Source organism: Protopterus annectens, chromosome 2.part0 (genome assembly GCF_019279795.1).
Source record: "Protopterus annectens isolate FY-2018-M chromosome 2.part0, PAN1.0, whole genome shotgun sequence".
NCBI classification, from domain to species: domain Eukaryota; kingdom Metazoa; phylum Chordata; order Ceratodontiformes; family Protopteridae; genus Protopterus; species Protopterus annectens.
Genome location: NC_056728.1, coordinates 1,487,442,866 through 1,487,458,098, shown reverse-complemented (window position 1 = coordinate 1,487,458,098; position 15,233 = coordinate 1,487,442,866).

The following is a 15,233-nucleotide window of genomic DNA, read 5'->3' as shown; positions in this document are numbered from 1 at the left end:
CAACAGGCATACTTACGAGAAAGTGCTTCTTTTGTGAAAAGCACTTTCGTGTAAGTATGCTTGCCTTAAATGGTGATATATATATATATATATATATATATATATATATATATATATATATATATATATATATATAAATATAGATATATAGATATAGATATATAGTTTGACTTTAACTGAATCTGTATAGGAAAAAGTTTAGAAATTAGAAAATTCTTATTGCTCTTCAAGGAAAAAAAAATAAGCGAAGTCCTTCTTGCAAATGATATGTGTAAGATGTAGCACTATTATTGCAGCCTGTATATGTTTGTCAGACAGAATTGTTTTAATAAGGACATTTAGTAAGGGACATATAAATGCTATGTTATGCTTTTGATATATGAATTCTAGAAAAAATAATAAACCTCTTTAGAACTGACAGTTAAATTATTGTTTATTAATATATCAGATGTGATAAGGATTAAGAACAAGTGTTTTCTAAGCAGTACTTGCATATGTGGAATCAAATTAATATTTCATTGTATTCTTTCTGTTGACATTAGTCATGCATGACCAATAATGAACAAAGTCAAAGGCTACCTGTACATAATAGGTTATATACATAATAACACTGACAACTTTAAAAATGATGTAGTACTGATGTTTTTGTTATATAAACATATTTAACGTCCCACACATGTAAATTTGTTCTTATATGCATAATAACATCTGGAAATTAAGTATCTTCTTTCATGATTTTTTTCTTTTTTAAGCTCTTAGTAATTTTCATAGTGAAGTTGCAGAATTTCAATCTGTGATCAGTCAAGAATTCTGGTAATAAAGTTTTTACATTTGTAAGTCACTTAAGATCAGGACAAATAAACATATGCATAACATCTAATCTAAAGAAAACAACACTTTTATTTAAATACTCTTTCATTTTACCTGTATCTAAAATATGCACAGTTTTAGAATATGCAGAGGCTTGCTTGGATTTAAAGAATTAAATTGGAAACAAAGGCTAATTCCTACCTTATACCAAATCTAAAAGATCAGGATAGTATATATCATGACAAAATGCTTTGTATGCATATTATTCTTTGCACTGGATTTATATTTTTATTAGAGTAATGTGTTTTATATGAATGCAGTTTTTGTCATGCTATTAGTTAGCAAAATTACTTTTAACCAGATGATTTACTACTTTAAATTTCTAATGCTGTCACTGCAATAATAGTAGAGACAAAAAACTTAACTTTTGGTATAAAAGGGTTTAATGTTTGCTTTCAGACATGAACGTTGTTTACAGATTTCTGCTTAAAACTTTTGTCTTAAGAAGAAATTCATTATTTATTAACTCTGTAAACCCACTAGGAAAAGGAATGTTCCTTCAAAACTACAGGAGCAGGTCACATGCCTTTGCCAAATTTTGCTACGTAGATATCTTGAGAATAATCTTTTAACTTGCTGGAATAATAAAACACTATATTTTTGTCTATAGATTCTTTAATTTAAAGTTTTAAAAATTACAAATATGGAAATAAGACCGATATATCCCTCTTGCATCTTAAATTTCTCATATCACCATTTTTAAAGGATTCGATTCTCGGCGGGAGCGCCTTCTGTGTGGAGTCTGCATGTCCTCACTGCAGTCGAGTGGCATTCAGAAGACAAGCATAGAATGGGCGTCGAGCTGGCACCTCGGCACCTGTAAAAAATCTACTGCCGATCATTAGTGGACCGGAGTTCCGCTGTGGCGACCCCTAACCGGGAAAAGCCGAAAGAAAAACTACTACAATGCCTTGATAATTGATATGTTTGACCAAATTATTAATTTCCCTCCTGGTTTTTGCATGATAAAATATGGAAGCTTAACACAAGATTGATGAGATATACATCTACACCTCATATTTGATTGTTAATATGTGTTTTTAGTAGTAAAGTTAGCGGAAAACGTTTAATAACATTGCATTTTAGGTATCTATTTGCATGATGTTTTTGTCATGACTAGTATTACTCTTGGAAATAAAGGAATGATTCATCATGGAATATATATAAAGGAAAAGACATATATAAAGACAATTAGCAGGAATGTATTTTTGCATACATTATAAAATGGATAAAATTAGAATTTTATTAAAATTAATTAAAATAATAGTATGTTTTTAAAGCTTTAGTAAGAATATAATTTATAATATAATACATTATAAGCATCACTTTTAATGACATTTATAGCAAACCTGCAAATTAAGGTGAATAATGAATTTTTCAATGAGAAGTACAATCAATCTGAATAAACGTACTCTAACATTTTGTTACACTGTACCTATCATAACTGTATATTATAGGATGAGTATTCATATATGAAATTAGACATATGTTCACATAAACTCTTAAATATTTGATATATCTGTATCTATATGCACATATTTTTGGAGACAGCATTAACAATTAGTTCAGAGTCTATCCTTTTGGAAGAACCCTTCAGGACAAATCTGATGATCAATAATCAAACCAAATCATGCTCAACATAGAAGTATTGAAAGGCTTTGTGCTAGGCTCTCTCCTCTTTTACTTATTCGTTAATGATTTAGCAATAGAGCAAACATTAATATAGCTCACTCTACATTCTGAAGACATTTTGCTACTAGAAGTCAAAAGCTGCTTTGTCCTTCTCCTTGGGTTTTGTAACCTTCTCACATAAGACCTTCAGTTTAAGTGGGTGTGATCTTCCTTTGGTAAAACCAAACTGGGTCTAGTGTCTGTAGGTTTCCTATGTCATTTTTATCAGATTCATGACACTGGAATTCTTTATATGGTCTTGCATATGAAAATAGTCTGACCTATATGTCTGTAGTTCTCCAGGTCTGTGGAAGGTCCCCTGTTGTGCAGAAGGATAATTGCTGCAGTCTTCAGTTCATCAGGCACAAAGTCTGTCTGGAGGTTATGGTTAACTAGAGAGTCTGGTTGGTCTGGCAGGTCATGCCTCATGCAAATCTAGATGCATCCTGGGATATTATCAGGGCACATTGAAACCATGTTCTTGGACCTGTGATTTAGTGATAGTTGGTGCAGAAATGGTGGAGGGCATTTATTTTGGGGGGAGTGATGGAGTAACAAGGGTGATAGGTGGATAAAGCTGGAATTAAATTTTTTTGCCTAGCAAATCTGCTATGTCCTGCGGCTCTGTATAGGTGCTTTCATTCACCTTAGTCTGGCACATTGTTGGGTGCTGCCTTTAAGGTTGTGGACATAACTGATGGAAGCCTTATGATTGTCCTTAACTGCTGAGGCTTAATTTGTAACTTTAGCTGTGGAGGTTTTCAAATTTGGCTTTGATGGATGCGATTAGTCCCCTGAGTTGCTTGTTCAGATTAATGATGCGATTTTTACCTTACTGAGTAAACTTTTCCTGGTTTTGGACATGACTTTCTTTCTTTTGTTGTACAACCTATGTATAGTAGAAGTCCTTTGTGGTGGATTATTTTTGGAGGACTTTCTATGCTTATTTTTAGTAGGTACAGCTTTCTCTATGTATCAAGTTACATAACTGTACAGAATTTCTCTGAACAATTCTGCATAGACAGCTATGATTTAAGGGCTTGGTGAGGTTGGATTTTGCTAGACTGTCATTTAGTAGTCATTACACCTAGAGATATCTAAACCCCCAAAATACTGAAATATAACTTCTTCCAAAACCAATGTTTTTGAAAGGGGGAAGGGGCAACCTTTTCCTCACTGTAGTGTGTTCTCGGAGTTGGTATATTTAAGTAGGGGGTGTGTGGCAGGTGCAGGGGGGCTTGCCCCCTGCAAAAACATGTTCGCTGAAGTGAACTTTCTCTGAAGTGTGGGTTTCCTGCTCTATTTCAAAGAAGTGTTCTTTCAATGTAGAGCAGTAGACCCATATTTATATATATATATATATATATATATATATATATATATATATATGGTTCCACTTCATATCATTGAATTTCATTTCATCGAATTTGAAAACATCCAGACCAAATCGTCGAAAACCCAAATCGTCGAAAACCCATATCATCGAATCTCAAATCATTGAAAACTAAAAAGCAACTAGAAATAACACTCCAGACACTATTTACTACAGTTATGCAGGGGGCAAGCCCCCCTGCACCCCCAACACCCCCTGTAATTAAATATACCAACTCCAAGGTCGCACTACAGTGGGGTTAGGAAATTACATTTTTCTCTCACTGTAGTGGAACCTTGGAGTTGGTATATTTATTTACGGGGGGGGTGTGGGGGGCAGAGCCCCCCACATGGGAGTTGCAGTACTAACTCTGTGGAATGTTATTTCTAGTTGCTTTCTAGTTTTCAATGATTTGAGATTCAATGATATGGGTTTTCGACGATTTGTGTTTTCGACGATTTGGTTGGATGTTTTCAAATTCAATTAAATGAAATTTGATGATATGAAGTGGAACCATGCATATACATATATATATATATATATATATATATATATATATATATATATATATATATATATATATATATATATATATATATATGGATCTAGGATGTTTGATCGAAAGATCAAGCGTCCAAATCCATAACCACCAAACACACTTTAACAAAAGCACTTTTGTTAAAGCGTGTTAATAAAAAAAAAAAAAAAAACACTACATTGACGTTTCTGCAGGATGGCTTTGCCCCCTGCACCCTGCATGTATGGGGCTATGCCCCCCACCCCCTTCTTTATTATTCTCCCTCCAAGACTGCAGTACAGTGGGGAAAAGGGAATTTTCCCTTATCTGCACCATAGTATGGCCTCGGCAACAGGCATACTTACGAGAAAGTGCTTCTTCTGTGAAAAGCACTTTCGTGTAAGTATGCTCGCCCTAAATGGTGAGATATATATATATAAATATAGATATATAGATATAGATATATAGTTTGACTTTAACTGAATCAGTATAGGAAAATGTTTAGAAATTAGAAAATTCTTATTGCTCTTCAAGGAAAAAAAAATAAGCGAAGTCCTTCTTGCAAATGATATGTATAAGATGTAGCACTATTATTGCAGCCTGTATATGTTTGTCAGACAGAATTGTTTTAAGGACATTTAGTAAGGGACATATAAATGCTATGTTATGCTTTTGATATATGAATTCTAGAAAAAATAATAAACCTCTTTAGAACTGACGGTTAAATTATTGTTTATTAATATATCAGATGTGACAAGGATTAAGAACAAGTGTTTTCTAAGCAGTACTTGCATATGTGGAATCAAATTAATATTTCATTGTATTCTTTCTGTTGACATTAGTCATACATGACCAATAATGAACAATGCCAAAGGCTACCTGTACATAATAGGTTATATACATAATAACACTGACAACTTTAAAAATGATGTAGTACTGATGCTTTTGTTATATAAACATATTTAACATCCCACACATGTAAATTTGTTCTTATATGCATAATAACATCTGGAAATTAAGTATCTTCTGTCATGATTTTTTTCTTTTTTAAGCTCTTAGTAATTTTCATAGTGAAGTTGCAGAATTTCAATCTGTAATCAGTCAAGAATTCTGGTAATAAAGTTTTAACATTTGTAAGTCACTTAAGATCAGGACAAATAAACATATGCATAACATCTAATCTAAATAAAACAACACTTTCATTTGACCTGTATCTAAAATATGCACAGTTTTAGAATATGCACAGGCTTTCTTGGATTTAAATAATTAAATTGGAAACAAAGGCTAATTCCTGCCTTATACCAAATCTAAAAGATCAGGATAGTATATATCATGACGAAATGCTTTTTATGCATTTTATTCTTTGCACTGGATTTATATTTTTATTAGAGTAATGTGTTTTTTATGAATGCAGTTTTTGTCATGCTATTAATTAGCAAAATTACTTTTAACCAGATGATTTACTACTTTAAATTTCTAATGCTGTCACTGCAATAATAGTAGAGACAAAAAACTTAACTTTTGGTATAAAAGGGTTTAATGTTTGCTTTCAGACGTGAACTTTGTTTATAGATTTCTGCTTAAATGTTTTGTCTTAAGAAGAAATTCATTATTTATTAACTCTGTAAACCCACTAGGAAAAGGAATGTTCCTTCAAAACTACAGGAGCAGGTCACATGCCTTTGCCAAATTTTGCTACGTAGATATCTTGAGAATTATCTTTTAACTTGCTGGAATAATAAAACACTATATTTTTGTCTATAGATTCTTTAATTTAAAGTTTTAAAAATTACAAATATGGAAATAAGACCGATATATCCCCTTGCATCTTAAATTTCTCATGTCACCATTTTTAAAGGATTCGATTCTCGGCGGGAACGCCTCCTGTGTGGAGTCTGCATGTCCTCACCACAGTCGAGTGGCATTCAGAAGACAAGTGGTAGAATGGGCGTCGAGCTGGCACCTCGGCACCCGTAAAAAATCTACTGCCTATCATTAGTGGACCGGAGATCCACTGTGGCAATCCCTAACTGGGAAAAGCCGAAAGAAGAACTACTACAATGCCTTGATAATTGATATGTTTGACCCAATTATTAATTTCCCTCCTGGTTTTTGCATGATAAAATATAGAAGCTTAACACAAGATTGATGAAATATACATCTACACCTCATATTTGATTGTTAATATGTGTTTTTAGTAGTACAGTTAGCGGAAAACGTTTAATAACATTGCATTTTAGGTATCTATTTGCATGATGTTTTTGTCATGACTAGTATTACTCTTGGAAATAAAGGAATGATTCATCATGGAATATTTACAAAGGAAAAGACATATATAAAGACAACTAGCAGGAATGTATTTTTGCATACATTATAAAATGGATAAAATTAGAATTTTATTAAAATTAATTAAAATAATAGTATGTTTTTAAAGCTTTAGTAAGAATATAATTTATAATATAATACATTATAAGCATCACTTTTAATGACATTTATGGCAAACCTGCAAATTAAGGTGAATAATGAATTTTTCAATGAGAAGTACAATCAAGCTGAATAAACGTACTCTAACATTTTGTTGCACTGTACCTATCATAACTGTATATTATAGGATGAGTATTCATATATGAAATTAGACATATGTTCACATAAACTCTTAAATATTGGATATATCTGTATTTATATGCACATATTTTTGGAGACAGCCTTAACAATTAGTTCAGAGTCTATCCTTTTGGAAGACCCCTTCAGGACAAATCTGATGATCAATAATCAAACCAAATCATCCTCAACATAGAAGTATTGAAAGGTTTTGTGCTAGACTCTCTCCTCTTTTACTTATTCGTTAATGATTTAGCAATAGAGAAAACATTAATATAGCTCACTCTACATTCTGAAGACATTTTGCTACTAGAAGTCAAAAGCTGCTTTGTCCTTCTCCATGGGTTTTGTAACCTTCTCACATAAGACCTTCAGTTTAAGTGGGTGTGATCTGCCTTTGACAAAACCAAACTGAGTCTAGTGTCAGTAGGTTCCCTATGTCATTTTTATCAGATTCATGACACTGGAATTCTTTATATGGCCTTGCATATGAAAATAGTCTGACCTATACGTCTGTAGTTCTCCAGGTCTGTGGAAGGTCCCCTGTTGTGCAGAAGGATAATTGCTGCAGTCTTCAGTTCATCAGGCACAAAGTCTGTCTGGAGGTTATGGTTAGCTAGAGATTCTGGTTGGTCTGGCAGGTCATGCCTCATGCAAATCTGGATGCATCCTAGGATATTATCAGGGCACATTGAAACCATGTTCTTGGACCTGTGATTTAGTGATAGTTGGTGCAGAAATGGTGGAGGGCATTTCTTTTGGGGGTGTGATGGAGTAACAAGGGTGATGGGTGGGTAAAGCTGGAATTACATTTTTTTTGCCTAGCAATTCTGCTATGTCCTGTGGCTCTGTATAGGTGCTTTCATTCACCTTAGTCTGGCACATTGTTGGGTGCTGCCTTTAAGGTTGTGGACATAACTGATGGAAGCCTTATGATTGTCCTTAACTGCTGAGGCTTAATTTGTAACTTTAGCTGTGGAGGTTTTCAAATTTGGCTCTGGTGGATGTGATTAGTCCCCTGAGTTGCTTGTTCAGATTAATGATGCAATTTTTTACCTTACTGAGTAAACTTTTCCTGGTTTTGGACATGACTTTCTTTCTTTTGTTGTACAACCTATGTATAGTAGAAGTCCTTTGTGGTGGATTAATTTTGGAGGACTTTCTATGCTTATTTTTAGCAGGTACAGCGGTCTCTATGTATCAAGTTACATAACTGTATAGAATTTCTCTGAACAATTCTGCATAGACAGCTATGATTTAAGGGATTGGTGAGGTTGGATTTTGCTAGACTGTCACTTAGTAGTCCATACACCTAGAGATATCTAAACCCCCAAAATACTGAAATATAACTACATCCAAAACCAATGTTTTTGAAAGGGGGAAGGGGCAACCCCATATGCACCTCCCTCATCAGCTTCTATTTTTATGTACCCACTCTGAGATCACACAGCAAGGAGAAAAATTGCAAAAATCTTTTCCTAGGATAGCTTTGATTATGTTGATATTTTTTTGTTTAGGTATTTCTGATTTTTAGGTATTTTTTCAACATTTTATATTAAGATATTTTTGAGTTCAGATTATTTTATGTACACTTGTATATTTAGAATGTTTTGCTTCTGATATAATGACAACTCACTAAGGCGTAATTGTGGGCCCTTAATATATTTGGCATAATGAGGAAATGTTTAAGGCAACATCCACTCTGGAAACAGTATATGTCAAGTTGTCAGGCTGTGGCAGTGCATATTTGCAGACTCATGCATCTGGTGTCTGTGCATAAAGGCTCTTGGTCAGTCTTGCCTGAGAATTAATTGCAAAACTTTCATGTAGTAGGTATGCTACTATAAAAAATCTTTATATTTAATGGTTACACTGCACTTATAACTGAATTTTAACTCACCACACCACATGCCCAGAACTTTGTGATTTTATTGCTATGTTTCAATATTTTAAATCAGCACACACAGTCACACACACACACACACACACACACACACACACACACACACACACACACACACACACACACACACACACAAACATATCCTTTCTGGTAAAGTGTAGAGGATGACAAGTCAGTAGAGAATTTTTCTACATCCATATTGTACACTGCTTACTGGGAAGACGTTCTCCAAGAGACCTAAAATTGAAATAAAGTTTAATAAAAAATGAATTTACCATATCAATAAATGCCTTTTAGCCAAATGATTTGGTCCCTCTGAATAAAAAGAAATATCTCAGTCACCTTCTGGGGTCAGGCTAAAAAAATTCAGGTACTAGCTACAAAGTTTATATTTAGAAAAGGAAGATTCACTTGTTATCGTCCTTCTAGTAAATTCATATCACAATGCTTTGATTAGTCGCATCTCTATATTTACTTCAGTCTATAGCATGTCAATTCAGAAATGCTGCAGATGATATGTTTGTATATTTTCTATTCAAATATATATGTTCCTATTTCTAGTGTAAGGAATAGTCAAAAATGTTTTTGTATGCAGCATATTGACCAAAAGTTCAGAGCAGCAACCATAATGAAAGTAAAGCACAGTGCAAATTCTCTCTCTGTGGTGGTGAGCATCCCTGAACCAATGGATGCATTATTTATATAAAAGACAGATTAACTTAACCCACTTGAAAAGTTTATAATGAAACTTCCAGACCACAATAATAAAACAAGAAACCTGGTGCAAAGCTGGATAACCACGACACAGCTCGAAAAATGACAAATCTTTAATTCCAAGTGATAAACATCCACGAGTTAAGCGCTTTCATCTGCAAACATACAGACTTCCTCAGAACAATTAAACACTGATTTTTCACAAGTTTATATAGCAAAAATGGCGCTAATTGATACACAAATTTAAAGAAACATCATCCCTTAAAACTAAATTAGTGAATATGTTATAATTCCATTCTTAAAATCTATATATATGATATATCCAACTTTAAAAACATCTCATTAAAACCAATAAATATATAATAAGAATATAATAATATAATAAGAATCAGTGATAAATATCCAACATATAAATAATGTAAATAATTGATCCTATGTATAACATAATTAAATACTGTAAACATATACTATGTAGAATGGAGACTGCATCAATAACAAAGTAAAGTAAATGACTACCCTAATAACAAAAAGGGTTTTATACTAATGCTGTCATTGATGCCAGGATGCCTGGTTGCATCCGTAAGTATTTGCCAATTACTTTCTTTTAATCCCAATAACATCTTCCAATTCCCACCATATGGTTGGCATACTACCTGGTCAATGAAAGCAAATTTAAATATATTTTGTTCCCTTTTATCACACAGGTGTCTATATAATGCATTATTCATATCCTTCACTTGTATCCTATAACAGTGTTCATAAATACGCTTTTTTAACTGCCTTTCTGTTTTGCCTATATAAAATGCAGGGCAGGCAGTACAGGTGGCAAGATATACCACCTGCTTGGTGTTACAATTGCCTGCCCTGCATCTGACATATGTATGATTCATATCTTGGAGCTTGATATGCAATTCTTCATTAATACGTCCACATTGTCTACAATTTCCACATTTCTTGGTCCCTTTATGAGTAATCTTAATGCTAACATGATTACTAGCTTTTTGTTATAACGTTTTAATATTCGGGGCTGTCTTATACACAAAGATAGGAAAACTCCCTAATTTCGAACCTATATTGTCCGACACTGTTATAAAATCCCAATGTCTTAATATTATATCTTTAATAAAACTAACATAGGGGGTTTACATCAAAACACATACCCTCTTATTAACCCCTTTATAAGTTTGTTTACATATATTTCCACCGTCACCAAAAGATCTTCCCAACAATGGTGTATATTTGATACCCCATTATTGTTTGACATATGTAACAATATCTTTCAACATTTTTTCAGGGTATCCTCTATTTCTAAACATATTATGGATGAATTCCATTTCCTTTTCCATAATTTCCTTAGTAGATGACATTCGTGCTGCTCTTATACATTGTCCCTTAACAACATTTTTAAACATATATGGTGGATGATTACTATTGTATACTATATAGTCATTAGAAAAAGATGTTTTTCTATATATCCTGGATGCAAGACCTCTGTTCACATGACTAATATAGGTATCCAGGTATGCAGTACCTTTTTCATTAGTATTATGTGTAAATCTTAAAAATTGTCCCATTAAGGTACTCTATAAATTCAGTAATAGCATCTCTGTTACCCTTCCATAAAATGAATATATCATCTAAATATCTGGCATAGAATGCGATATCCGAATGAAAACTACTTTTAAACAAATGTTCAGACTCCCATTCAAGCATCACCAGATTGGCAAAAATGGGGGCACAAGACGCACCCATAGCTACCCCTTTGCACTGTCTGAAATATTCACCTTGGAATATAATATAATTATGGTCTAGGACTAATGGCATCATATCAACAATAAGGCCAATATGATCCCAGCTCATGTTCGAACATTTCCTCAAGCTATTACTGAAAAATTCCAGTCCAATATCTTTTGGTATACTAGAATATATATCTGTAACATCAATGGTAACAAAAATCAGATCTTCTTTCCACAAATCAGTAGTCAATTTACTCAAAAAATTCCAAGAATCTTTCATTAGATGTGGTATATTCCCATATATATGTTTAGTCCATCTGTCAATTGCTACCCCTAAATTGTATGTTTTGGATTTAGAACCAGAAATAATAGGTCGAAATGGGGGGTTATTAATAGATTTATGGACTTTGGGTATGCCTATGATGTGGGCCAAAATAGGATAATCAACCTTCAAAAATGTATAAATTTCCTGGGTAATTCTATTATCTAATAGATATTCCTCTAAGGCTAAATCTATTCTTTTATGAACTATATTAATTTGATTAATAGATACCGCCTCATAATTACCAGAATCATACAATAAATTATGCATTTGTGTGTTGTAGTCAAAGGTATTATAAACAACTACACCCCCCCTTTATCCAGTTTTTTATAGAGTACCTTAATGGGACAACACAATTTTTAAGATTTACACATAATACTAATGAAAAAGGTACTGCATACCTGGATACCTATATTAGTCATGTGAACGGAGGTTTTGCATTCAGGATATATAGAAAAACAACTTTTTCTAATGACTATATAGTATACAATAGTAATCATCCACCATATATGTTTAAAAATGTTGTTAAGGGACAATGTATAAGAGCAGCACGAATGTCATCTACTAAGGAAATTATGGAAAAGGAAATGGAATTCATCCATAATATGTTTAGAAATAGAGGATACCCTGAACAAATGTTGAAAGATATTGTTACATATGTCAAACAACAATAGGGTATCAAATATACACCATTGTTGGGAAGATCTTTTGGTGATGGTGGAAATATATGTAAACAAACTTATAAAGGGGTTAATAAGAGGGTATGTGTTTTGATGTACACCCCCTATGTTAGTTTTATTAAAGATATAATATTAAGACATTGGGATTTTATAACAGTGTCGGACAATATAGGTTCGAAATTAGGGAGTTTTCCTATCTTTGTGTATAAGACAGCCCTGAATATTAAAAAGTTATTAGAAAAAGCTAGTAATCATGTTAGCATTAAGATTACTCATAAAGGGACCAAGAAATGTGGAAATTGTAGACAATGTGGACGTATTAATGAAGAATTGCATATCAAGCTCCAAGATATGAATCATACATATGTGAGATGCAGGGCAGGCAATTGTAACACCAAGCAGGTGGTATATCTTGCCACCTGTACTGCCTGTCCTGCATTTTATATAGGAAAAACAGAAAGGCAGTTAAAAAAGCGTATTTATGAACACTATTATAGGATACAAGTGAAGGATATGAATAATGCATTATATAGACACCTGTGTGATAAAGGGGAACAACATATATTTAAATTTGCAATCATTGACCAGGTAGTATGCCAACCATATGGTGGGAATTGGAAGATGTTATTGGCATTAAAAGAAAGTAATTGGCAAATACTTACGGATGCAACCAGGCATCCTGGCATCAATGACAGCATTAGTATAAAACCCTTTTTGTTATTAGGGTAGTCATTTACTTTACTTTGTTATTGATGCAGTCCCCATACTACATAGTATATGTTTACAGTATTTAATTATGTTATACATAGGATCAATCATTTACATTATTTATATGTTGGATATTTATCATTGATTCTTATAATATTATTATATTCTTATTATATATTTATTGGTTTTAATGAGATGTTTTGAAAGTTGGATATATCATATATATAGATTTTAAGAATGGAATTATAACATATTCACTAATTTAGTTTTAAGGGGTGATGTTTCTTTAAATTTGTGTATGAATTGGCACCATTTTTGCTATATAAACTTGTGAAAAATCAGTGTTTAATTGTTCTGAGGAAGTCTGTATGTTTGCAGATGAAAGCGCTTAACTTGTGGATGTTTATCACTTGGAATTAAAGATTTGTCATTTTTCGAGCTGTGTCATGGTTATCCAGCTTTGCACCAGGTTTCTTGTTTGGTTTGTCACATTCAGAGGTTCTACAGACCACAATAATAGGTTGATCTACTGCAAAACCACTTATGTTTGCTATTTTACCTTCTGTAAATGCAGTGCAGTGCTATGATAAATCCATCCACACTGATTTAATTCTTCCAAGACATAGAACGTTTGCTAGTGAATCAAAATCTTGCCATCTGTTTTTATGTACTGTAATAAAATATATAGCAGTTTTATGTCTGATGTATTTCAAGCATAGTTAAAAGCCATTATCAACCCTGGTCAAATCTCAACACCTACTCCTGTTACTTCAAACAACCTAGACGCTATTTCAGCTCAATTCAACTTCCACTTCATCAATACCATCACCTCCCTACTAGACAACCAAGCAATCCAGCCACTTACTGTCCCCACCCCTACCACAGGCATTCATATCCCCTTCTCCTTCATACCCATACAAACTAATTATATAAAAACTCTCTTATCCAAACTTAAACCATGTTGCACAGCAGCAGATAAACTCCATAATGAATTTCTAAAACTTGCAGCACCTTCAATTGCCTACCCCATTTTGATCTTGACTAATCGCTCTATTAGAGAACAATATGTTTCATTTCTATTGAAAATATCATACATTTTACCCCTCCACAAAGGTGGACCCTCCAAAGAACTAACTTTTGTCCACTAGCCATCCTTTCCCCCTTGCAAAAATCTTAGAAAAATACATCCACAACCAACTCATTAACTATTTCCTTAACAATAACCTCCTTTCTAGCTCTCAGTATGGCTTCAGAACCAAGCATAGTACCAGCACTGCCATCATAACTTTCACTAACACCATCCATCAACTCATAAATGATGGCCAGTTTGACTCTTCCATCTTTCTTGATATGTCCAAAGCCTTTGACACCGTATCCCACCAACTACTACTTAATAAACTGTCTTCCTATGGCCTTAGTCTATCATCCCTAACTCAGTTCCATAGTTATCTTTCCAATCATCAACAGGCTACAAAATGGTAAAACACTCCCCCCCTACTCCCCATCTCCGTGGTTGTACCCCAATGTTCTATTCTTGGACTTCTCTTTATCATATTCACAAATAACCTTAGTTCAACAACTCAACCTGCCTCCATTGAACAGTATGCCGATGGATGCTACACTCATCTGTTCTGCCTACTCACCCCAAGAACTCCAACTAAAAATGCAATCTTCTCTTCAGGACACTGAAACATACCTTTCTCAACACCAACTCATTCTAAATCCCAAAAAAAACAAAATTACAGTATTCAGTAACAAAAAAAACAAATCTTCCCAGTCCACTCTCTCAGTCTTCTCCACAAACAGAATCAAAATAGTACCCACAGACCACACTAAGCATTTAGGTGTTACCATAGATGACAACTTCAAATTTGATATACATGTTGCACAAACTATCAAAAAAGTCCACATCAAACTAGACACCTTATACAGGGCCAAACCATACCTAACTCCCAACGCCAGACTAGCCACTGCTTGCACACACCTTCTATCCACCCTTCTGTATGGCTTTCTCATATTCACAAATATTCAAAAATTGGATCTCAGCAACCTAGAATCTTCTTATAATAACATCACAAAGTTTACCACAAATCGGCAATACCAGTCTCACCACTGTTCAGCTCTTTCACAATTAAACTG